This window comes from Pinus tabuliformis, chromosome J (genome assembly GCF_031772625.1).
Source record: "Pinus tabuliformis cultivar Carrire ecotype Pingquan chromosome J, CPIR1, whole genome shotgun sequence".
NCBI lineage: Eukaryota > Viridiplantae > Streptophyta > Pinopsida > Pinales > Pinaceae > Pinus > Pinus tabuliformis.
Window position 1 is genome coordinate 448,157,395 of NC_142295.1, and position 27,034 is coordinate 448,184,428.

Below are 27,034 nucleotides of genomic sequence, written 5' to 3' on the forward strand. Positions count from 1 at the left end.
AGGTGCATCCAAAGGGTCCATAGGCTCCATGGGATCATCAACAATATCTTCTCAAATTCTGGCGCAAAAGGACCATCTAATAGGTCCATGTCATCATCTCTCTTCTCAACAAGAGGAGGTGGAGGAAGGTCCCTTGCTTTCCAAGGGCAACATCTTCACCAAAAGCTACATCCCTACTAAACTCGATCTTCCTTTGGCTATATATATATATATATATATATATATATATTCTAAATGCTTTAGAATTTTCACAATATCCAACAAATGTACCTTTCTTTCTGGTGGCTTCCAACTTGTTCCTCTTATCTTTCGACACATGAAAGTATACGGGACAACCAAATATCATAAGATGTCCAATATCGGGCTTCACACCTGTGAATACTTCTTCAGGAGTCTTGTTGTTCAAATCTTGATGAGGAACCCTATTTTGAACATAGACCGTTGTATTTGTCGCTTCTTCCCAAAAGAATTTCGACAACTTTTGACCGTGCAGCACAGCGCGGGAAACTTCCACGATGGACCCGTTCTTTCTTTTATCCATACCATTATGCTCGGGGTTGTAAGGTACAATAGTTTCCTTCTTGATTCCAGCCTACTTGCAAAAGTCAACGAACTCATTTGACGTATACTCTCCACCATTGTCAGACCTAAAGACCTTGATCTTCTTCCCTGTCTCTAAAGCCTAATCCTTATACTTCACGGATTTTATCCATGTCTTCCTAGAGACGTCATCAATAAATTTTATGTAGTAGAGATGGCCACCAAGAGAATGAACTAGCATGGGTCCACAGAGGTCAAAATGAATGAGTTAAAGAATACCATCAGTCTTGTTCTTACTGGAGGGGAATGGTCCCCTTGTCTTCTTTCCACTAGCACATCTTGAACATACTCCATCATGATTAACTTGAACATCAGGCATCCCAGAAACCAACTTCTTCAATTTCGGTAGGGCTTCATAATGTAGATGTGCCAACCTTCGGTGCCATAGCTCACTTTGATGATTGATGTCGTGGACCATTGCCAGCAAAGGTCTTCCATTGACTCTATAGAGTCCTTCAATTCTAGATCCCAAGGTAAAAGCATCCCTCATGTGGGATTCCATAGGCCATGTGAGGACTTTTCCTTTGATGAAAGCTACTCTCATGCCTTTGTCTTCCAAGGCAGATATGGATACCAAGTTCTTCTTTAGTCCCAGAACATACATAACATCATGAAGAAGAATAGATTCATCGGAGTACAAATGAAATTTGATGGAACCAAAACCCTTCACAGGATGAGTAGCATTGTCTCCAAAGATAATTTTCAAATTCAACTCCCTCTCAACCAATTTTGAGAGGGCTTCCCGATATCAAGAGAAATGTCTAGAAGCCCCACTATCTACCAACAAGCTATCATAAGAATCTGGAGGGGAAGAACTAGAAAGAGCATAAATAAGAATATAGTCAGATTTGTTGAAATATAACTAGGTTTGATCTTCAAAATGACATATGTAATCGTGATTTTATGTAGTAAAGAGAAAAATAAATTTATTATAGTTATTCTTGAGGCATGGGTTTCATGTTCAAGGTAAATTTATTTTATAGGTCAGGCACCCATTGAGTGCTTCTAGGGCTTGTCATTTAGTCTACAAGTCAATTAAGTCATTGCCATGTATGGAAGACCCTTTTGGACATGTTACATATTGTAAAGAAAATTTAATTGAGTCGGATTTAGAGTCAAAAAACCCTCCAAGACCTTGTGATGTGCTAGCAATCAAGTCGGCCTTCAAAAGGAGCAGTTGGCCTATCTAGAAGGAGAAGTCGGCCTATTAGAAGCCTATATATAGAGCACTCGGCCTCACTTGAAGAGAGCATCCATCCATCATCCAAGAAGTTCAATCAAGGCAAGGAAGAAGACCTAAGATGAGCGAGGAAGAGAAGGTGAATCCAGTGGAAGAACATCGAAGCTTTTGATCTGTTTTTGGGCTAAAATCTCACACGTGCGAGGTGAATTATGGCTTCCATCTATTGCAGGAAAGTCGAATTGCAGAAGTCATTTCTTGGTGTCAATAGGATCTGTTTTGAGGATCGAAGAAGATAGCCTAGCAAAGGTAAAAAGGAGATTATCCTAGCTATAATCCACTCACACGTGTAAGTCTGTGATAGTTGTAGGCAAGTCGAGAATTGCAAAGAAGCAAGCTGAAGTTGCAGTCATCATCACAGGTCCGAAATATTGATCAAAGTGAAGTTGCATCAGCTATAAGGCAAGTTTGACTTGGGTTGAAGGAAGAGCGGTTTGACTTGGTCTTGAAGGGGTCTTGGTCAAGAGTCATAGGTCTTGGAATTCATCAATTGAAGTTCTATAAGAAGAGAAGAATTATTGTGGGTTTCCCTCTCAAGAGGAGAGGTTTTGGCCCTGGCTGATCGCCTACATCTTGTGTCCTCTTGTCTCATTGTTCTTTATGATTTAGTAGTTGTTTGATGATAAAAACTCTAAATATAATCAAAAGAAAGAAGAAGCTAATTAATTTGAGTAAAAATACATCACAAGCGAAATCACCTAATCTAGCAGCCCTGGATTTCTCAACAAGATTGACTAGCAGCTACATTATTTTCATGTCTATAGTTTCTTGACCTCTTTTGAGGACGATGGCCGCCTTCTTGATCATCTGAAATATCTCTTCTTCTTCTAGAATCCCTTCTTCTTCTATCATCTCTTCTTCTTCAATCATCTCCTCTTCTTCGATCATTGAACATGTTATTGTTGAAGCCTTGATTGTTGTTGTAGTTGGATCTTGAATCATTTCTCTTTTCCGGGCATTCTCGAGCATAATGACCATGCTTGTGGCAGTTAAAGCATTCAATTCTACTTCCTCTTCTCTTGGAGTCCTTTGATTCAGGGGGAGGCCTTCTTGAACCAGATGGTCTTCCTCTTCCTTTTCTCTTCTTGTCTTGAGCAATAAATGCAGAGGGTTCTCCTTCTTCATGCTTTTGAATCCTCCCTCTGGCAATCATCCTGGTCTCTTCTTGAGTGCATTTACCAACGAGCTCATCAAATGTCGGAAGTACATTATTGTTGCTTAGAGTAGTAATGAAGGTTTCCCAAATAGGAGGAAGACCTTGAAGAGTCACCACCACCATCTCTCTGTCAAATATTTGTTCACCAACAAATTGCAATTGATCCCTTAGGCGGGATACTCTCATGATATAGGATTGCACGGATTCCCCCTTGTTCATCTTCATCTCTTTGAGTTGATTTTTCAAAGAGAGGATGTGATTCAAGTTATTGACTTCATACATCCCGACCAGCTTGTCATAAATATCCTTAGACTTCTTCAAGCTACTAACATAAACAAGTAAATGATCTTGCAAACCATCAATGAGAATTTTCTTGGCTTTGAGCTCACCTTTCTTGTACTTGGATTTGGCAGCAGCAGTAGCATTTTCCAGAGGTACAAGAACCTTTTCCTTCCACATATTCCAAGACATCATTTTCATCCAATATCACTTCCAACCTAATCTTCCAAGCAGCAAAGTTTGATGAGTTACCTAGCTTCTCAGAATCCTTGAAGTAAGAGGTATGCATCTTGACCAAATCAAATGGGTTCCTTTAGCTTCTTTCAAGAATGATTGCTCTTGTCTCTTGTCTCCTTGGGCTTGTCTTCACCTTGGCTCTAATACCATGTTAATTTTCCATTGTTCTATGTTGTTACAATCACTTTAGCCCAATTCTTAACTTCAATTAGCAATCAAATCAATCTTCCAATAATAAATAGCAATTGTAGATAGAACAGTAAATGCAATGTACAATAGAAGACAATCAAGAGCAATAACAAGAGACACCAGGATTGGTCAAAGACCAGGGAAAAACCCCACAAGGGGGAAAATCCTTTCAAATTCTTCTTCTTATTAGATTGTCATAAAATGTTCAACAGAGAGACTACAATGTTCCAATTCATCAATCAAGAGACAAAGTAAATCCTTTGACTATCCAACAAAACCAACAAAACAATATCCAAGAGATGAGCCTAACAGACAAATCTAATCAAAGTCAAAGTCTCCAAACTAATCAAAGTCTGCGATCAACTATCAATAGTGTTTTAGATCACTGTCGCTGAGACCTAGTGACAAACAGTGCGACTGTATCCCTCCAGCCGCAAGGAGCACCCTATCAACCTAGTAGTTGTAGCCAAACTTTCTTCAATCAAACCCTGCGACTCTAGCTTAATTTTTCTCCTCGCACATGTGAGCTCGGACCCTACAATCTCAAACCTATACGAACCAATCCAAAAAAGAGAGAGATCGAACCTCCAAGAGAAGAAGAATGAATGTGTGATTGATGTGTCCAAACGAAGTGCTAATGAGTTGTATCTATAGGAGTTGGAGGCGAAACAATTTGTCTTTGAATCCGACCTGAACTTTTGTGCACTTTGGATTTTCACATTAAAAATAAACTTTTCCTTAACCAAAATAAATTCTTCTGAGGGCTACGAGCGGTCTTTCTAGATGAGGAACATTGTCCAAAGGACGGGAATTTGTCCCTGAGCTGCCAAATTAACACTTCCAAGTTACCTTTCCATCTATTTGCAGGTGATGGATCCCCGGGGATCAGTTTCATCAAAATGGGATTGTTTTTCCAGCTACAGATTGATTGTGGTGAATCAGTTGGACGACGCTAAGTCAATACAACGCGATCCCTGGCATCGGTTTTCCACCAAGAAGAAGTCTCATGGCTGGTGTGACTTTATGCCCAGCTCGACAATACTTGATCCCAAGGACGATTTTCTGGTGAATGATATGGTCATTGTCTTGGCGGAGATTCTTGTCCTGCACGAGTCTATGTCGTTCTATCGAGAGAATAAATTACAGCCAATTGTTGGCCCTGTGCCAAAGGTCCTGAGTGGGAATTTCTTGTGAAACGTGCACAATCAAGACGCAAAAGATCATGAGACCTATGTTTCTAGCTGGGGAATGCAATCTGTGGCTAAGCGTGTACTAGTCGTCTGTTAATGGCATTGATTATTTTTCAATGTGCTTGGAGAGCAAAGATACCGATAAGTCTGTTGCTATAGAATGGAGCTATTGGTGTCTTTCTCGCATGTCTGGACTATGTTCTAAATAAATGAGTTGGGATGAACCATATGCATCAAGATTCCTATGGCTGATTCGCAGGAGATAATAAGAGTCGTGACAATACGAGCCTTGGATGGAACGATTACATGCTAATGACTGATTTTGTGTCTCCAGAGATAGGTTATTTAGTGGATGACATTGTTCTTTTCAGTGCTTCATTTCATGTCATCAAGCAGACCAGTGCCTTTACTAGAAACCTTGGAGCCATTGGTGGAAGAAGCAATGTTAGAAAATCAGATGGTCATCAAGGGAAATTTACATGGAGAATTGAAAATTTCACAAGGTTAAAAGGCATCCTTAAGCTGTGTTGCACGGGTACCCGCACCCGGGGGTGGGGTTCTCGAACCCGTCCCAGGTCCCGCACCCAAGTACCGGATTCGAGTACGGGTTCTTCCCAGACGAACCCAGAAGAACCGGGTTCTTCCATGAAGAACTGGGTTCTTCAAAAAAAAAAATTGGGTTCTTTTCCTTTAACGGGTTCTTGGGTTCTTTGGGTGCTTGGGTTCTTCGGGTTCTTCGGGTTGGGTTCTTCGGGTTCTTTGGGTTCTTCATAAAAAAAACTATATTAAAAATTTAATTTTCAAATAATTTTTTTTTATTGAAATTTAAAAAATGATATGCCATAAACGAATGATATGCCATAGAATATAGAATATATGCCATAAAGGAATGATATCATTTTTGGAGTCAATGATGGTCATTGGTCTGGATTGTCCTTCAGAGATGGTTGTAAGGTCTTCTGAATGTTTCTCAAGGAAATTGTCTGCCATCATTTCCAAAGATTACAGTTTCCAAAGACTGTCTTTGTTCACATGCCTTAGCATTGCTCTGTGGGCATGACATGTTGCTCAAGGGTAATGAATCATTGTAAAAATTTATCAACAATGATAAGTTTTTCAAAACTTATGAGCGACACAGTGTTCTGAAATCATATATGATTATGATATCTCAATATTATAAAAGGAACATTATGGGTGTACAATCCCACAAGCAGAATATCATATCATATTGGTTGTAGCTTTGTGGAAATATTTAATAAGGTGATGACCATAGTTGGAAAAAAAGGGTAGCTGTTTGCACATTCATGAGTCCCTTCCTACCGCAGGAGACTCTTATGATCAGTCTCTCCATTAGTCTTATGCTATAAATTTATAAAAACAATTTCAGAACTTATGCCCAAGGTTTGTTAGAGTCTCAATGTAAATTATGAATCTCCTGTATTTGTGGATCTTCAATGCCTTTAATATTATATGGCATCGAAACCAGAACTGGAAAAGAGACCTCTTACTCTGTAATTTGAGCCTGCAGATTCTTGTAAATCAATTTGGAATGAATTTATGAAACATTCATTCCCGAGCCAAATAAGTTAATAACCATCAAATTATAAACTGTAAATGCACACATACAGGTTCAGACATTTTTGGTCAAATAGAAAGTAGGATTGAGACCAGCCATAAGTTGTAATCAGCTGATGTTGTTAAATGGCGAAGGGCTATTTTGGAAAATGGCTAAATTAAGTATCAAAATCTGCCAATTTCTCACAGCGTTCTGATAACATCATGTTAAGATTAAAACTAGGAAAATATGCCTAAATGAATAAGCGTGTTTTGTGGAAGGGTAAGGCTGCCACTGTTTTAACTTTTTGGGATTGCTTTACCACAGAGCACACCATGCATGGGGCAGGTGGATGATTAGACATCAAGAAAAGTCTAGAACACTATCAGGTTGAGAAGAATCTCCTATGAAAAAATTGTGTTTTTATATGGGAGAGACTAAACATGTTTAAATGATTATCATTAAAGTTTTCTTGTTTAAAGTTGAAAAAATATACAAATTCAAATTTCATATATATTATTAATTATAAATTTATAGTTTATAAAATATAATTATTAAAATTTAATATTATTATATTACCCGACGAACCCACGCACCCTGTTTCCAAAAATGCCGTCCCCGTCCCCGCACCCACATTTCCTGGCAACATAGTCCTTAAGAAAAGGAAAATAACATGCCTAGGTGTCAAGAGTAGGCATTTCAGTTTTGGTAACCACGACTATCGTCTTATTGTGTACCCTAGAGGCCAATCACCACCTCCTTGTCACCTTTCAATGTTTCTTGAAGTTATAGATCCTTGTAATAATTATGTTGATTGGAGTTGTTTTGTCATTCACCGTTTATCAGTTGTGAATCAAACATCTGAAGAAAAATCGGTTACAAAGGAGTCTCAAAATCATTATTCAAAGGTATTCTACAACGGAAAGAGGTCCATTTGATAAATGTAGCAGATTTTTTGTGGATGATGATCTTTGCAGCTTTGTCTCTTCTTGTATTTTTCCTTTGTTCTAGCATTGAGGTCACCATTCCTGGGATTATCCTTGGTTTTCAAGCTTGTATACATTTGGGCAAGAGAGTATCGAAATGCACAATTAACATATTTGGCCTCTCAAGGGTTTCTATTTTCCTTGGGTAATGCTAGCCTTGAATGTGATTTTTGGTTCATGACTACTTATGGATCTTATGGGAATCTTTGTTGGGAATCTTTATTACTTTCTCACAGAGCTCCATCCTCATGTTAGTGAAAGAAATATACTGAAGACATCGCTTTGGGTAATGACTTGGTGTTGATACTAGTTTGTTGTTGAGCCTTTGGTATGGCTAGACAGCATGATGAATCCACGGGATGAAGAAACCCAGCCCTTACAATTCATGAAAGAAAAGGCAACATCCATCGACAGCTGATGTTGAGGAGGAGGATGAGCATCCACCTTAGAAAAAGACAAAGGAATCCAAGCTTTATGAGATTGCAGATTGACTTCATTGATTTCTGCAAGGAGCCAAGGATTAAGAGGGAGTTAACAATTTCCTACAACCCTCAGTAGTTTCTTTGTTAATCAAAAGATAAGTACTTCATATCTTTCTCCCTTGATTATTATTATTTTTTTTGGGGTCAACATCTTGTCTTTGTATTTTTTGCTTGGTCATAATTGTTTCTTCCATGGCCTCCAAAATGAGGTTTGCAGGTACATTATGAAGGCTTCCAAGGCAATATTCTGGCAGCAAATGGCAACATTAGGAAGACCAAGCAAGGTTTGTGACAAGAGGGTTGCTCCACTCACCAGATGGACAGATTCTTGGGCTCGAGCATAGACTCAACAATAGTGATTAATGTTCGAGATGGAGGACTGTACAAATTGTTAGGACATCCAGGATCATGCCAAATGATCTGAAGAGCTTCCAGTTCCAAGGGACCAACAACAATAAGACTTGCTTACATGATAGGAGTAGTAATAACAAAAGGACTTGCTTACGTGACAAAGGGAGCAGTAATAGCAGAAGGACTTGCAACCAAAAGGACATGGTCGAGTCACTTCATGGTCCAGAGAGGAGCAATAGAACTCTAGGAAATATCCACAGATGAATAGATTGTGGACATACTTCAAAGACGAGCTTGGTATGATGTTGAATGTCTCCCTTATTGGGAGGGAGTGATGAGGTCTTTGCAATTGGGCAGACCATCTTCTGAAGCCATAAAGGCCTTTGGTTGGGTCATAAAGGTTGATTTTTTGTGTAGCATCGACAAGTATTCTCGCATGCCAAGAGGCCTCCTAAATCGGCCTAGAAAAATTATGGAAATTAAAATAAAATAAATTTTATTTTTGGGTTTCATGTAGGCTCAAAAAGGAACAAATCGGCCACACCATGAAAAAGTGTGTCCTGTTGTGGCTCAGATTGTACATGCACTGCAACAACGACTTAGGTCGGCGGTTGTCACTAAAAGAATATCGAATGAATTAATTCTCAAATGAGCAAACAGCTCAATGATAATACAGAGATATTTACAATAATAGAAACATCAGGTTTCTATGTAGAATATGGAAACAAACAGTTTCATCTAAGAAACTACTAAAAGAATAAAAATAGCAACAGCTAAAAGACTGAGGATTAAATACTAAATAGAAATATTCTAATACCCTCCCTTAATGCTCAATCTATTTACAACACCAATAGACCCTCGGAATTTTACAAATTTATCAGGACCAAGAGGCTTGGTGAAAATGTCGGCGGGCTGCTCTGTTGTGGGAACATATTGCAACTGAACTGAGCCGTCTTCAACCAGCTGGCGAATGTAGTGGCAATGAGTTTCCACATGCTTTGTTCGTTCATGAAAGACTGGATTCTTGGCAAGTTTGAGCACTCCCTGATTATCACAAAACAAAGAAGTAGGCTAAACATGCATATCTGCAAGCATACGTCGAAGCCAAACTGCCTCACAGGATGCCTTAACTGCTCCCCGATACTCTGCTTCTGTTGAGGAGAGAGCCACTGCCTGTTGCTTCTTACTAGTCCAAGTAACAGCACCAGATCCTAGACTAAACACATACCCAGCTGTAGATTTACGGTCATCAACCAACCGGCCCAGTCAGAGTCAGTGTAGCCACTGAGAATAGGATTGGAACTGCGAGTATATAAGAGGCCATAATCAGAAGTACCACGCACATATCGTAGCACCCGCTTTGCTGCTATCCAATGATCAGCTTTAGGAGCTGACATAAAGCGGGAAATGTAGCTTACTGCAAAACTGATGTCAGGTCTGGTAGCAGTAAGATAGATGAGACTGCCCACTAATTGCCTGAATAAAGTTTCATCCACAAGGGGAGAGGGTGACTGTGCTGAAAGTTTGAGCCCTGGTTCCATAGGAGTCGTGGCCGGTTTGCAGTCCTGCATTCTGAACCTTTCCACAAGATTTTTGGCATACTTGGACTGAGAGAGAAAGATCTGATTTTCAGTCTGCCAAACTTCAACCCCCAGACAGTAATGAAGAAGTCCCAAGTCTGTCATCTCAAAAGTTCTGCATAGATCTTGTTTGATCCCACGGATCAAATGTGCAGAGCTGCCAGTAATGATAAGGTCATCCACATAGACAACCACAAACAAGATATCATCACCAGAATGCTTGATATACAGGTTTGCATCAGATGGGCTCCGCTGAAAACCCTGATCTGTCAGGTACTGATCAATTTTCATGTACCAAGCCCGAGGAGCTTGTTTCAATCCATAGATTACTTTAGCTAACCGACACACTTTCTGTTCTTGACCAGCAACCTTGAATCCTGGAGGCTGCGTCATGTAGACTTCTTCTTGGAGATCACCATTTAGGAAAGCACTCTTTACATCCATCTGATGAACTTTCCAATTGAACTGAGCTGCTAGGGCAAGGACAAGCCTTATGGTACTCATCTTGGCTGTAGGAGCAAAAGTCTCCTCATAATCGATGCCTTCCTTCTGTGAGAACCCTCGAGCCACAAGACGAGCTTTATACTTGTCTATGGTTCCATCAGCTTTGTATTTCACTTTATACACCCATTTGCAGCCTATGGGCTTTTTGTCGGCAGGAAGATCAGAAAGTGTCCAGGTGTGATTCTTCTGAAGACTCTGGAATTCGGCTTCCATAGCCTGTTCCCACTCAGATGTACCCTTAGCCTCTGAATAGGTTTGAGGCTCAAAAATACTGTGTAGGTTAGCCATAAGAGCAAAATTGACTGTAGACTGTTGTTTGTTCTTATGTCTAGAAGTTCTACCTTCAAGGAGCTCATCATCCCGGAGATCACCAATGGTTTTAGCCCACCATTTAGGCCGAAGAGAAGAAGAACCAATATCAGGAGTAGAGGAACCAATATCAGGAGGAGGTGGAGAAGACTCAAGAGCAATAGGGGCAGCAAGGGGAGGGTTAGCTTCTGGAGGAAGCTCAGATAGAGTATTATCAAATACTGATGCTACATCATCCCTCCCATCAGGTGGACCGACCGGAAGAAGAACACTGTGAGACTGATCCTCAGAACGCTGCTCAGAAGAAGAAGACTGAAAGAATCCTCTGTCTTCATCAAATACTACATCTCGACTGAAGCTAAGACGACCAGTGGCTATATCTATCAGCCTATAGGCCTTGTGATGATCACTGTAACCTGTCATCATGAGTTTCTGGCTTTTGGAATCCAACTTAGAGCGCTTAGCAGATGGAATCCAAACATATGCAACTGAGCCAAATACTTTGAGGTGACTGATCTTAGGCTTACGACCAGACCAAACTTCTTCAGGAGTCTTCCCTTTAACAGCCTGAGTAGGTGATCGGTTAAGAAGGTAAACAGCAGTAAATACTGCTTCAGCCCAGAATTTGTTTGGAACACTCCTGTGTTGTAACATGGAACGAGCCATTTCAACAACCGTGCGGTTGCGACGCTCGACAACACTGTTCTGCTGGGGAGTGTAAAGTGTGGTTAATTGACGTCTGATGCCATGAATATCACAGAAGTTGGCAAAAGCTGAGGAACAAAATTCCCCCCCATTGTCGGTCCTAAGGGTCATGATATTACAACCAGATTCTTTTTCAACTAAGGTTTTAAACTTCTGAAAGGTACTAAGAGCATCAGATTTATTTTTTAAAAAATACACCCACATATTTCTACTGAAGTCATCTACAATAAGTAAAAAATATTTGCGAGCAGTGATAGAAGCTGTATTCATAGGGCCACAAATATCAGCATGAAGTAACTGAAGTACCTTAGATGCGCGCCAAGATTCTCCATTTTTGAATGAAGACCGATGTTGCTTTCCCGCTTGACAGGCGCTGCATACCCCCAACTGCTGAGTCTGAATATCAGGTAATCCTGACACAAGTCCCTCCCGAGAGAGCTGAGAGAGATACTGCATATTTAGATGCCCATATCGTTGATGCCATAGAGTGCTGATGGGAGAGACACGTGCTGCTAGAGCCACTTCTGGAGAGTCACCGGTGTCAAGTAGCCTGTATAGACCATGGTCCTCTAGCCCAACAGCAACTGTTAGACTGGTCTCCCTGTCAGTGATGGAGCACTTGTGTGCACTGAACACAACATCAAGCTGAGGAGAATTCCGCATAATCTGGCTGACAGATAGCAGATTAATCTCCATACCAGGAACATAGTATACATTCAGAAATATGAGTGTGCGTCCACCAGACTGAATTTGAACTGTACCCCTGCCAGCTACAGTGTACTTTTCACCTCCACCAAATACCACGGAATCACTAAAAGGTGAGAAGTCAATAAACCAGTCACGCCTGTGAGAAAAGTGGCGTGATGCACCAGAATCAATGTACCATGCAGAGGAAGGAACATGTTCTGAAGACCTTTTAGCCATAAAGGCGTAAAAGGCAGAATCTGTCTGCTCGGAATGTTCTGCAACATGTGCTGTCTGATGTGGCCCTCCCTGTTTCTTCTGTTCAGAAGAAATCCTCTGTCGGCAATCTTTCTTCATGTGACCGAACCTGTGACAGTAATTACACTGCACACTTTTCTTCCTAGCAGGATCAAAAGGCTGAGAAGAGCCTTTCTGCTGAAAGGACTGAGAGGACTGGTATTTTGCAGCAAATGCATTTTCCGAGGGCACTGATGAAGCACCACTACCAAACTGCTGTTTCCACCGATCCTGCCGCAGAAGTTTGGTACATAAATCTGGAAACTTCAGATCAACATTTGTGGTCGTAATGTTGAGTGTTTCTATGAAGTGTTCATAAGATTTCGGTAGACTTTTCAGAGTAATGACTACCATATCTTCTTCCTCCATGGTCCGACCAATGGCTTCGAGCTGATCTCGAATGTCTTTAATTTTGTTGAGATGTTCCTGTAAAGACATATGTTCATCCATCATGATGGAGAACAACTGATTTTTGAGAAAAAATGCTCTGCTTTTGTCAGATGTCTCGTGCAGTTCTTTCAATTGTTGCCAGATTTCGGCAGCGGTCTTGCCAGAAGGAATCTGAGGTAACTGATCATCAACGACAGAGAGCTTGAGAAGCATAACAGCCTCTCAATTTCGATCATCAAATTTATCTTGATCGGTACCAGCTGTACCGGGACGAGGCTCTTTGCCCAAAATGAGCTGATCAAGACGCCTGTATTCAAAAATGGTCAACATTCTTTGTTTCCAAATGTTATAGTTGCTGCCATTAAAGCGTTGATTTCCTTCTAACATCAGATTGGTGAGCGTGGCCATTTTTCCAAAGACAATACAGAAGTCTGACACAAAAAAAATGTAGCTGCCTGCTTAAAATTCCTCTTTCAAGATGACTGTACCAAACCTTAACAAATTCTGCTTTGAAAGAAATAGGCTTGCACAAAAAAAATAACTCAGATCTGTACCAGATCAAAACACCAGACCAAAACCATGACAAGAGGTCGCATGTATCTTCATAAAATTAAAGCTGATTTGAAGAGAGAGAGAAAAAAATACGTAGACTGAAGCTGTCCACGATTATATTTGTTGTTCTGGTCCCACCGCTTCAAAGAAAATTAAAATAACGGAGCTCAGAAAGACCCTTGCGAAAGCCTGAACAAGTTTTACTGTGTATCGACCATAATATATCAGATGCTTGGCTATGATCTGGAAAATGCCGTCATGTGAAAATGCCGTCGCTGGAAAATGCCGTTACTGAAAATGCCGTCACGTGGTGCAAGATCTCTGGAGAATTTCGATCTGTCGAATACCTGAGCCAAAATACGGTTTAACTTTAACTTCAACTTCGGTTTCCGCTACCGCTTCCGGTTCTGATTCAGGCTTAGACGGATGTTTCGGACGTGCGATTCAGGCTTAGACGGATTCTGATTCAGGCTTAGACGGATGTTTCGGAATCAGATCTGGTGGATATGTTTCGGGCGTGCGATTCCAAATATCGTGACGGAGCCACAGTATCGTTCCTCCCAGCGTTTATCTCAGTTCGACATATCCCATGAATTGTGCAATGGAATTACAGAGGATGGCTCAGAAAATGAGCACGAACGCGATTTCCGTGTGCAGAAAGCGCAGAAGCTGGCTACTGGCTATTACAGCGATGGTGGGAACCGGATACGGGTTTTACAGATTGTGCTCATCCCCGTCAATTGCGACAATAAAAAATACCGAGTCCTTGAACTTGCGCGTATTCTTCCTCTTCAGTGGCTAGGCTTCAAGGGCCACGAGAACCATGAGACAACACAGCTTCAAACAAATAAACTGTTCCTTTCAAAGCAATTTTACGATTCCGAGCACCGCCACAAAATTAATTCCTCATAAAGTGATAATGCAGGAGAAGAATCCCTTTCTGTATCGAGATTGACGACTGTAAGCTTTTATCACAGTGAGCAAAGCCGAGGCTAAGACTCAGTGAAGGCTACCTGGCTTACAGAGGGCTCGACCTTAGAAAGGAATGAAGGAACTCAAGAGATTAGGATACGAAGAGGATAGCTAATCAAGAAATCTACAGATCCTGAGAGCAGTTTCGAAATGAACTACTGAATTTTTCAAACTATGAAAAATTATTTCGAAAAAAATCCCTGTGCTCTGATACCATAAAAGAATATCGAATGAATTAATTCTCAAATGAGCAAACAGCTCAATGATAATACAGAGATATTTACAATAATAGAAACATCAGGTTTCTATGTAGAATATGGAAACAAACAGTTTCATCTAAGAAACTGCTAAAAGAATAAAAATAGCAACAGCTAAAAGACTGAGCATTAAATACTAAATAGAAATATTCTAATAGTCACTCTGATCCCTAACCTCTCCATTCTAGTTGTCTCCCAACAACAGGCTATGGGGGCTAGTCCTTATGAAATGTGAGGATGCAAGACTTATTGGCAACCAACAAGTCTAGGAGGCATGATTGAATGACCTAGCCACTTGGTTGATTTTAGCAAGTTATGAGATGAGATTAAATTTGTTTATGAGACCAGTGCGTTATGGAGTCAACCACTTGCTTTATATCAATTGAAGACCAAATGACCGGATGACCGGATGAGCAACCACTACTTAATGGATGCTTGACTATCCTAGATGAAATGTGAATCCTACAAACTAGGTGAAATGCAGGAAACTTGGTTTATTTTAAATAGATGCCTAACTAAGTGTATCGCTTGATCTTTATCTATATTGAGCCTAGTCTCTAAAGTAAGCGACAAAGAAAATTCAAGGTGAAGCAAGCAAGGGCTTGGTTAACGATCCCTCTCCTTGAAATCTAACATACCTAGTGCCTCCGGCGCTACAGACATTGTGGCTCAAATGACTACAAGGTCATTGTTTTAAATACTAGAGGGGCAAGACTTCTCAAGCAAAGATGAGGAGGGTGTTCATATCTCTCTATCAACCAAGTTTATGCTTGGAGGTAAATTATTAATGCAAGACTAGTTCCAGGATATAATGCAAGATGAGTTGAGTGCTTCTTAAGGTGAGATTGTTTAATGTTCCTTTAAGTACTCTAGTTATGGTTGATCTTAATTTATGACAATAAGTACTTAACAATGGTAAATAGGAGACAATCTCAACCACAAGAATATGTGTCAATCCAATAGATTCTTAGATTTATTCACCTAAGGCACCATTCAACAAGATTATTGGATTACGAGATTAATGTGCTTTAGAGAGTGAGCTTATTTGTGTAAAGATCGAAACCATGAAACTTAAACAACTCACAAGAAACAACAATGTATTAGATGCTAGCAATCTTGTTCACAATAGCATGTTTAACAATGTAAACAAACCCTTTCCACAATGAACAATAGAGCATAACCAAATGCAAAGCTTTATGTTCCTTTATTCCAATCACATCTAATGAGCAACAAGTAAATTTTATGACAGTAGTGAGTAAATTAAGTTTAGGGCACTTAAGATGCAAAGTGTGATATGCCTATGAGTGCTCAAATGCAAGAGAGGGTGTTAGATTATTTTGCCAACACAAATTTCTTTAATGGATGGGTTCCCTTTTAGATGTTAATACCACTGTTTCACTTCAAACTTAGTATTTAGTCCCAAAAAACATGACAGACATCAATTCTTCATGAAATCAATCCCAAAAAATAGATGCCCAACTTGTGCAATGAATTATTAATTTGCTTAGATGACTTGTAGATTACTTTTATGCCACTTTCATGAAGAGTTTTTCCACTATTATCAAATTTTTGTATAGTTGTAAGTAAACACCAAAGGGATCAAGGGTTCGAAGAGGCAAACTAGTGGGCCTTTAGACCTAGTAGAAGACTAGTCCAGTTTCCAAAAAGAATTTTTTAGTAGTTAGGCCCATAGTTTTAAAAACCGGAACCAGTGACCGAATCAGTCCACCTAATAAACCAAGGTTCAAATCGGAACCGGTCAAACTGGGACTGGTCAGATCTAAGTGAACCAGTTTTTAAAAAATACATTAAATAATTATTTTTTAATGAAAAAAACTATTTTTAAGATTTAAAACCATGATTCCAAACCAATAGACACAAAATAAGCAAAGTTTACTCATATATATATAACGTAAAGGTGAATATATCAAAATGGAACCAAGTGAAATACATATCAGCAACAAAATATATAATCAATGAGGCTCTAAATGGCCTCTAGAGTGCAAAAACAAAGCCTACAAACTATGGGGCCACTAGCCTACTACAAGTCTACATATATGATAATAGTGATCAACATTATCACTTGAAACTTCTCATGAGTCATCATGATCAAACCCAGGTTGTTGAGTCTCGACTCCCAAACTTTACAACTACTTGAGTCACAAACTTCTCCATTGGTTCAGTGACTTGAGTCTCAAACTTCTGAAGGTATTCTACCCTAATATGCCCTATTACTTCATTTGGTGCTCCACATGGCTTTACATGGCCTCCTATCCTAGCCAAGTGTTGCTTGAACCTGTTAATACCCCCTCCTTCAATAGATTTTTGGTAATATTTGCAAATCATTTTGCCATCAATCATATCGCAATGAGCCCATGTAGTATCCTCAACTTTTGGAGGCATGATGACTACTACTTGTAGCTCAAACTCTCTGTTGTTCCACTACTCCAGGAAAAACTCAACACTCTCCAAGCGTGAGGCAAATGATGGGGGTGAGCTCCTTTTAAAGGCTTGGAGAGGGTGTTTTTGGAGGGAAACAACCCTTATGTTCCCTCCAAAACACCCTAGAAGCTTCCTAAATTGCGTTGCGTGGGTCCTTTGTGGCCTTGGCAGCTAATCGGTCGGTTTAACCATAAACCGACCAGTTTCGTCCTAAACTGGCAAGTTAGCACCGGTTTTTGTGGTTTTTAGGCGACGTGAGGGGTCGACCCCAGTTTGACCCAGTCAGCTAATGAACTGCTAGTTTGATCGGCGACTGATTCAAACCGGCCGGTTTTTAAAACACTAGTTAGGCCACCTACAAACACAAGATTTTGACCAAATTTTATGCAAAACACACCAAGCGTTAGATTACAGTCAAATCAAGGATGAGAATAGGCAAAGGAGGGCTAGGAAGAGGGTTGGAAGAGAGGGCAACAAGGCCAATTAGGCCTGCAGCTAGGGCTAAAGGCCTAATTAGGCTTGCGGCTTAGGAGAAAAAGGCCAATCAGGCCTATGGGCAAGGGCTAAGAGGCCCTAGAGACCTGCAGCAAGCCCTAAAAAGGACTGTGGCCTAGGAAGAGCCCACAAAGGGCAACGGTAGACAAAGATAGGCCTTAGAAAGGCCACAGCAAGCCTCCTAGAGGTTGTGGCTTAGGAAGATAGGAGGTTGAGACGAAGAAGAGGAGGCAAGGAGGAAAACAAAAGGGTAGCGGAAGAGGCTAGGGCCTTAGACAGGCCTGCGGCTAGGGTTAGGCAACCCTAGAAGGTTGACAGCAGGGGAAGGATGGCAGCAAAGGAGGAATGGAGGGAGGTCGGGGGGGAATGGAAGGTCATTAAGGCCTGGGGTTGAGCCTAAAATGCCTAAAGAGGGTGACAGCTTGGCTTCAAGGGTTTCAAGGCCGAATTAAGCTAGCGCCTCACTACAGCAAGGAAAAGAAACCACGACAAGGGCTAGGAGGGTTGACGATGGACCTAGAAAGCCCTAAAAAATTTACAAACCCTTGCAAAATTTTGAAATTATTTCATATTTGCTTCAAATCTTCAATTTAGCCCAAATCACTGCAAATTCTTTGGATGTTGTCCCTGCAAAAAAAAGTGGAGACTAGAACTTACCCTCAAGGGCCTAGACCTAGCTCAAAACCCCAGCAAATCTTCTTGAAGCTCACTTGCACATATGAAAATGAAAATACCCAAAACCCCAATAGCTGCAAAACAAGGGTTAGAAAAGTTTATTTACAAAGATTATTCTACAAAAAAAATTTACAAGATATATACAGATATATAATGTTTGTGAAAATAACATAATTTTGAGAAATAATATTTTAGACGATAATGACAGTGGATCAAATGTGGTTTGAAAGTTAATCAGTATTCTGGGCTCAGGGTGGGGCCGAAAGCGAGGGCAAATACCCAATCCCCATCCTCAATTCCCTGAAATACCACTAGCATATAGCTCCCCTCCCCAAACAAACGAAAGCACGCACTTCAAGTGCCTAGCATTTCTTTTCAAGGCTCCACCATAAACCTACCACTTTATTATCTCTCTAGTTACCGAAACGAACTCAATCTAGCTATATCTAGTACTAAGCTTCGTGAAATCAGAAGTCTTCTTTTACTTTCCTTTATTTGTAAGGCAAGCGAAGAAGTAAGTCAAGGCCTGGGTGGGGCGGACATGGTAAGGACAATGAGACGAGCCAGCCAATGGAAATAACGTAACGCTTACTTATGACCTTATCAACCCTTAAGTTACGAAGTTCACCCGGTAAGAAAGAAGTCAACTCCACCCCTTCCTTAGGTAACGAGTCAACCTTGCTGCTAACTCTCTCTGGGCCTGCTAGGGACCAACTGAGATAAGGCTTGGACTTTCCGGTCCATAGGGCTCCAGCGGGATTAACTGGACTAATATAAGCTTGTCTTATGGTAATGCCCACAGCCTTAGCAAAGTAAAGAAACCAACAAAAATACTCGAAGCCCAAACAAGCTCAACTCTTCTCCAAACTCTGTGAACTTGGAGCCCAAGGGTCGGTGTACCTGCAAACTCTGTATATTTCTTCAAGAAAACTTGTTAGACATATGGCAAATCAGATCACCTAAGATAGACCTAAAGTCTACCAATAGAATGTTCTTATCACCATCTAATGAATCAACAAGCTTGTAAAATTTTAACCACAATATAGGAAACAATGTTTTAAAAACCGAAACCAGTGACCGGACTGGTCCACCTAATGAGTCGGGTTTCGAACCGGGACTGGTCAGGTATAGATGAAAAGGTTTTAAAAAATACATTAAATAATTAATTTTTATTGAAGAAAAACTAATTTTAAGATTTAAAACCATGATTCCAAGCCAATAGAGACAAAATATACAAATATTGTTCATTTATATACCATGTAAAGGTGAATATATCAAAATGGCACCAAGTGCAATACATATCATTGACAAAATACATAAGCAATGAGGCTCTAAATGGCCTCTAGAGTGCAAAACCAAAGCCTACAACCTAAGGGGCCACTGGCCTACTACAATTCTACATATATGATAATAGTGATCAACATTATCACTTGAAACTTCTCATGAGTCATTATGATCAAACTCAGTTGGCTGAGTCTCGACTCCCAAACTTTGCAACTACTTGAGTCACAAACTTCTCTATTGGTTCAGTGACTTGAGTCTCAAACTTCTAAAGGTATTCTGCCCTAATATGCCCTATTGAGTCATTTGGTGCTTCACATGGCTTTACATGGCCTCCTATCCCAGCCAAGTGTTGCTTGAACCTGTTGATACCCCCTCCAATAGATTTTTGGCAATATTTGCAAGTCAGTTTGCCATCAATTATATCACAATGAGCCCATGCAGTATCCTTGGCTTTTGGAGGCATGATGACTACTACTTGGCTCAAACTCTCTTTTGTTCCACTACTCCAGCACAAACTCGACACTCTCTAAGCTCCCAATCAAACTCACAAAAACTCCAAATGAGATGTGTGAGGCAAATGAGGGGGTTGAGCTCCTTTTAAAGGCTTGAAGAGGGTGCTTTTGGAGGGAAAGAACCCTTATTTTCCCTCCCAAACACCCTACAAACTTAGAAAATTGCGCTGCATGGGTCCTCCACAGCCTTGGCAGTTAACTGGCCGATTTTGTCCGAAATCGACCGGTTAGGACTAGTTTTTCCCTTTTTTGGGCGAAATGAAGGGTCAAACCGGGTTTTCCTGTCAGTTTGACCCAGTGGGCTAGCTAACCGGTCGGTTTGACCGGTTACCAACAATGTTTCACCAAGTTTCTGAGACATGGCGACGAAGGAACGGGAATACGCAGGAGCGGCCTATGCAAAAGCTCCCCACCAATTTTTAGGAAACGTGGGGGGATGTCGGGGTCTTAAAAACTTATAAATATAAAATATATGATATCTCATTGAAATTTTAATATTTATAATGTAATTGTCTTCATCATTATATAATATATAACACTTACATCATGAAGGATATATGATAAATCGATGAATCATATCACTGAAACAAATTAAAATGAAAAGCATGATATCATATAATCATACATGTAAGTTTGTAATTGTACAGTGAAACTACTAACAATGTACAATGAAAATAAATGTTTAAAGTTTTAAAGTTTAACCTATATTGATGTTCCAACTATGAATACTGAATATTGAAATAAAAGTTAAGTCTGATACATCAAGAGTCAAAATTCTATAGAGTCGAGACTCAAGTCTAATATATCATATGACATGTATCAAAATTCAAAATGAACTGAAGTCTGAGACAGAAAAGAAAATAAGTTAATAACATAAGAACATATCAAATTATAAATTAGCATAATTGCTCAAGGTAATGCCCCGCTAGTCTCTGCATCCAGCTGCCGAATGAATAAATCAGGATCAACCATGTCACCTCTGAATCAGAATCACTTGCATTCTCAAACATGCTAAGTGGCACACCAACCAACCCCGTCTGTGTCTCATCAAGTCTCTCCTCCATATCAACCCACGCATCATCCTTTCAATCTACATCCCACCATGTTGTTGGTCCCTTCAAATACTCAGGTGTCTTCCTATGCTCAAGACGTAGGGCACTGTGCACAACAACTAACTTCTTAGCTCTTTTAGAGGTAAGCTTGTTTCTCTTGATAGAGTGGATGAAGCTATATGTGGACTTCTCTGCTACAGAGGAACGAGCAATCTGAGACAACAAACGCATAGCTAGATGTTTGAGCTCTAGAGCATCATCCACCAACCAATCGGGTCATCTGGGGCTAGATCTATGCGATCTGCCCGAGCACCACGTCTGTTGAAGGGGCCACTAAGAGATGCAAATTGAACAAATTGTCTTCGGAATTCCCCCCCTCCTCCTCAATGTACATCTTTGCAATTGCATCTAGGAAACCATTCTTTACGTCAAGATCATCAATGGGGGCACTCTCCGAGGCCTTTCAACATACCATTTTGGGTTTAATGCACATGTTGCCATGTGCAAAGGTGTGTTCATGTGATCCCACCTACATTGAATGATGTGTCGAATCTCGGATATATATAACTCAAATGATGGCTCCCTCTGCTGAATGGATGCCTTCACACGACCCAACATGCTATCAAAGATCTCATAGATTTCTCCAATACTAGGAGCCTTTGAATCAGTGTAACGAATGACCTCCACAATAGGGCCCAAGAATGACACTAAATAAGAACAATCTGTCCACCAATCATTGTACAACACCTGAAGCCTAACCTTCTTCCCCGACTCTGTCTTTGATTCTGACCACCTTCCCCAATCTGAACTCACAACCAAAGATTGTAGTGGTGCTTGTACCTCTATCATCCTCTCCAATAAGAGAAAATAGCTAGCATATCTAGTACCGGTGGGCTTGAGGAATTCCTTCCTCATGTGAGCCTTGTACATGGCCAAGGAGGTGCGGTTAAATATTTGCACATCTCTTGCAGTTGTCACCAAGTCTGATATCCACTGAATTTTGCCAATGTCCTTCAGTGCATTATTGAGTGCATGCACACAACAAGGAGTCCAAAAAATATGTTGATACCTTCTTTGAATCAATAACCCAGCTGATCTACAAACTACAGCTGCATTTGTCACAATCTGCACCACACTATTAGCCTCAACATCCTCTATAGCTTCTCGAAGAAGCTCAAATTGGAAGGATGCATCCTTGCACTTTCCAGAACAATCAACAACTTAAAGAAAGAATGGACCTTCTGCAGATATCACTATGATGTTAATTAGTGGGTGTTTTCGGATGTCAGTCCATCCATCCATAACAATAGAACAACCAAACCTCAACCATGTTTGTCTCATTCTCTCTTTGCACATTAATTTTGGACACTTGCCTATCTAAAATTGTTGTTCTTAGCTTATGTTCTCCGAGTGGTACATATGAAGGCCCTATTCTTGCAATTGCTTGGACCATTTCCTTGTAATAAGGAGAACGAACAACAGGAAAGGGAATTCCATTGGCAAAAAGAAAATTTCCAATTGCATCATCTGTGTCATATCGATCTAGAACATTGTACATCCTAGACATTGTAGCACCCATGGCACAAGAACGAGATGCATCAGTAGAGCCCTTTGTCCTTTTTGATGAAGCACTGGATGGAGGAATATTTGTGCATGGATCAACTTTTTTGCGAGAAAACAGTCCCTTTCCATTGGCTGCCCTTTCTAGCCTCCAAAGTTGTTCTCTTTGAGTTGGATTCAGGTTCTTTGAGGGACACATATTGACTCCTTTACCCGTAATAGCCAAAATATGTTGCTTCACCTTGGTATAGCTGCCAATAAAGTGATGCCCACAAATATTGCAAACTTAATCACATAAGCCACCACCAACTTTTGGATTCTTTTTCGGAAGTCTGATTACATAGATTAGAAGTAGTTTTAGAGGATTAAATGTCCCCTTTGCAAATTTTTCCAATCCTCTTGGTGGGCCTTCAAAATCTACACCATGCAAAAGCCTATTATGATTTCCTGCCCTCCTAGGACTGCTTTCAATTTCTTCTTATGCATCATGTGACTCACTACCACTATAGTTACTGTCAATGTTCCCCTTGTTCCCAGAATAAATTTGACTCATAGTTGTAACTTGTAGGCTGCAACAAGGGTTTATAAATCATAAATTTGATTCTTGAATTGATTTAAAAAAAAAAAAAAATTTAAAAATTATAAATATTAAATTTTACTCTCAATAAAAAACAAACATTTATCATTTTATTCATATGCAACTATTTGAAAATTCTAAATTACAGTGAAAAATTAAAAATTAAAAAAAATTGCACAAGCCTGAGGCTAGCTACTACACTATATAGAGTTTACTTACTGTGGATGGGGCTTATGGACTGAGACTCCAGATGTTGTGGGGTCATCGGTGGACTCAGGACAGAGTGCATCAGGCTAGCAGCGATTCACCATTTAGCGAGAGGAGTCATCCTTCAGGAGTGAGTTGGTCGGATGAAAGGAGTCAGCCTTCAAGAGTGAGTCGGTCGGACGAGAGGAGTCAATCTTCATGTTCACCGTTTCGCAAGAGGAGTGGTCGGTTGGATGACTCGGACTGAGCGAGAGGAGGAAGCTATTGGCAGAGGTCAACCGAGCGACGAGCGATGGCTAGTAGAGGTTCACCTAGTTAGCGGGCAGCGATGGTCTGATGGACAACTAGGACTGAACAAGAGGAGGAAGTTGTCAATAGAGGTCGAGCAGTGAGCGATGGTGGTTGGCCAACAGAGGTTCACCAAGTCAGCGGAAAGCGCCGAGAGGATGTGTCTTGGACTCTTGGCGGGCAATGTTCAACAAGAGGATGAGAGTGTGAAACGAACATTGAAAATAAACTTCAATTTTAAACCCTTCTCAATTCATAGAAATCCATATTTTTTTGTTTCATTAAAAAACATTGCAATTTTTTTGTCTAGGGAAACGACCCCTCACAACCCCTCACGACCCCTTTCGCCTAGGAAATGACCCCATTTGGAGGATTCAGCCCCAAAAATCAAGGAAACGACCCTTTACAAGTTTCTACACGTACCCTGCTTCTTGGGTGCGTGGGGAAACGACCCCTAATCGTCCCCAAGTCCCCGGAGCGCAAGGGAGCTAGGAAACTGGACCACCAAGCGGGGGGACGCGACCCTGTGGAACATTGGTTATCGGTTCAAACGGGCCAGTTTTTAAAACATTGATAGGAAAGCAGATAACCAGCACATACCACAGATCGTCGAATAAAGAACATCATGAACTAAACCCCAAAGCCTTTTATTATGATATTTCAAATGTTCCCAGCAGATCAACGGAACAACACCAGTGTTACAAAATTATATAGACCAGAGTTGAAAATTTCATCATGACTTGAGTAGCCAATGGATTCTAATTTATACATAAATCCTCCAAGTGGAAAATAACGGCTAGCTGGCTTGATCCCCGCCAAACTAATCTCGACCATTGATAAATATTTGATCATCTTTTAATCTCTGTTGTCGAAAATATATATTTTTTTAGAATTTTCGAATTTCTAATAAAAACCATTTTTTATTAATCCAAAAATTGATTTTTGGATTAATTCCCTCAAAAATTTGACTTTGACTTAACCACCAAGGTCCAAGGGCTTAATTTTTCTTAAAAAATCCATTTTTGCCTTGGTGGAGGATCTCCAAAACTTGATTTCTTTTTGACCCACGAATTTTTTGGTCATTTTACACTTGGAGAAATCAATTTCTCTATAATTAATTTTTTGCTCTAAATTAATTAATCTTCTAGGTTAGGATTTAATTTTATTTTTGCCAAAAAAAAATTAATTAATTGACACTTGAAGGGATTAATTATTTTTTCCACCCTCAAATACTTTAGCCATGGTGTCTGATTGCGAGGAACCATGGACTAAAATATTTTGTACATAAGATATTACAAATTCAACCTTCAAAGGGGGAATACCCATTCGTTATAGACCCTCAAAATAATTACCCGATTCTGCAACACAATATGATCTAGTAGACCAAGTGATTTGTAATAAAATAATTTAGCCAGATAGCTTAAATTATTCTGAAACCACTTTTACAAAGACTCGATATAACACTAGGACTCACCTAAGACCTTGTCAATAAATTTCACCCTAGATTTGGGCTTTAAGCTAGAGGGAAAAACTTTGTTGATTATCCGTGTTTAGAAACACACATAATTCAGTGACACGAAAAACCTTCTAGGATTAAATTCGTCGCCAAAATCATAGGCTTACCTAGATTGTTACATAATTAAACAGTAGTACTAGCATCATTTACATTATAATTTGTAGAAATTGGGTTTACAATGACATAAGAACTTGTTCGCTGATGATTCTGAACTTTGAAAAAAATTGTACAACTGCTTCCTTGGACTTGTGACAAAATTGGTGCAACATGTCCCTTGGGGTAAATGCACCTATTCAACTTGTATATATACACATGATTTGACACTTCATTTATCTCACTCACTCATCATCTTTCTTCTATAGAAGACACTCGTGGGAGCAAAAAAAGGATGAAATGGCAAAATTTTGGCCTTGGTTTTTGGCACAGATTTCTAGACAATTTATTGTAAACCTTGTTGAAGAAGAATTTCTCCTAGAAGAAGAGTTGTTGGGTTTTCTCCCAAATTTGGGTTTCCAAGGGAAAATTTTGTTCTCTATTGTGCATGGTTGTCTCTTTATGGTCTTTATTGTTTCTACAATTTTCGTTTCTTTACTGTTGAGATTTTTTGTGTATAATTCCTTAATGATATCAGTGACAAAAAAAGAATTAATTAAAGATCATTAGAAGTAATCTCAAGGCTAGTTCTCAAGAGAAGATCCATAGAAGACAAGAGAGGCCGAATTTGGAAGTCTAGAACCGCAGCAAGAAAGTAAAGTTTGAGTGCCAAGTTTTTGTGCAACCAATGCCCTAGAAGGAGAGTCGCAAATATGTCCTAGAGAGGAGATCGAGCAAGGAACTTTATTAGAGAAAAGGGGTTGAGTTACTTCTTTGTACAAGCCGAGCTTAATACTGAAGTTAAATGGATCTATTCAGAGTCTAAGAAAGAGCTAAATTTTGTAGGGCACTACCATACGGCAACTCACATTCCTCTCAACTGTGGTGACACTAAAAGCATTTTATGTCATCACTTTACGTGAGAGGGAGAAGGCTTCTTACTGCCTCTTGAATTGTTTAGGTCTAGTATTACCCAAGGCCAAGGATCAAATCTCGTTGCCTTTGATTCAAGATTTTGCTTGCGGCTGGTAGGGATTACGATGAGTACACATAGCAGAAGAGGATACAAGAATAGGAGTCATGACTGCGTCACAGCTTATGAATTTGAGTGTGTGTGAGCACGTCGAGCCATGAGAAACCCTGACACATATGTTATTGGAATTTGTGGTATTTCATTTCTACTTTGCTCTGTTACTCGTTACTCGCCCCTCCTTCTAAGGTTTGGCTTCATATTAATAGTAATCAAGCATTCTTGGTGGAACAACATGATATTTGGGATTTTAGCGGCAACAACGAGCTCCTCTTAGAGACCACAGTGTTTGAAGCTTTGATAGCTCTAGAATGATGAAGGGATCACAAGTCCCCATATTTGGATCCTTCAATGAGGATGAAACCTATTCATTTCAGAAGACCCCAACACAAGGAGGCTTAATCACATTTAAGCAGAATGGTTTGCAATCTGGTTCATTTGACAATGGAATTCAGTGTTCATCGAGGAATAAGGAGGTATCATCTAAACAAGCTAGTAATGGTCAAGTGACACAGAGAGACAACTTGAAAGAATTGAATACAAAGTTTGATGCTTCCCATGGTGAAAAATGTTCCATTCCCAATGGGGCAAGTATGGATGAAACTTCCCATGAAGTCAAGGTTTCTATTGCTATTGAACATGAAACAGGTTCACTAATTTCTACTAAGAGGAAATTTTCTGTCACTAATAAATGCATCCTACCTACTGTCAACAAATCTGAACCACTTCATTTTTCAAATTCTGGTACATTTGCTACAACAAATGATGTTGGCATAACTTCTGCTAAT

The 27,034-nt window shown here is 40.0% G+C and overlaps 1 protein-coding gene and 1 pseudogene across 5 annotated transcripts in view; one reads left to right on the top strand and one right to left on the bottom strand.

The window, feature by feature from the left end:
• LOC149227745 (chaperone protein dnaJ A7A, chloroplastic-like) overlaps positions 1–27,034 on the bottom strand; it is a 133,456-nt gene that overhangs the window by 25,405 nt on the left and 81,017 nt on the right. The gene's annotated exons all lie outside the window — the stretch shown is intronic.
• Positions 1,902–14,198, top strand: LOC149227746 (uncharacterized; annotated as a pseudogene).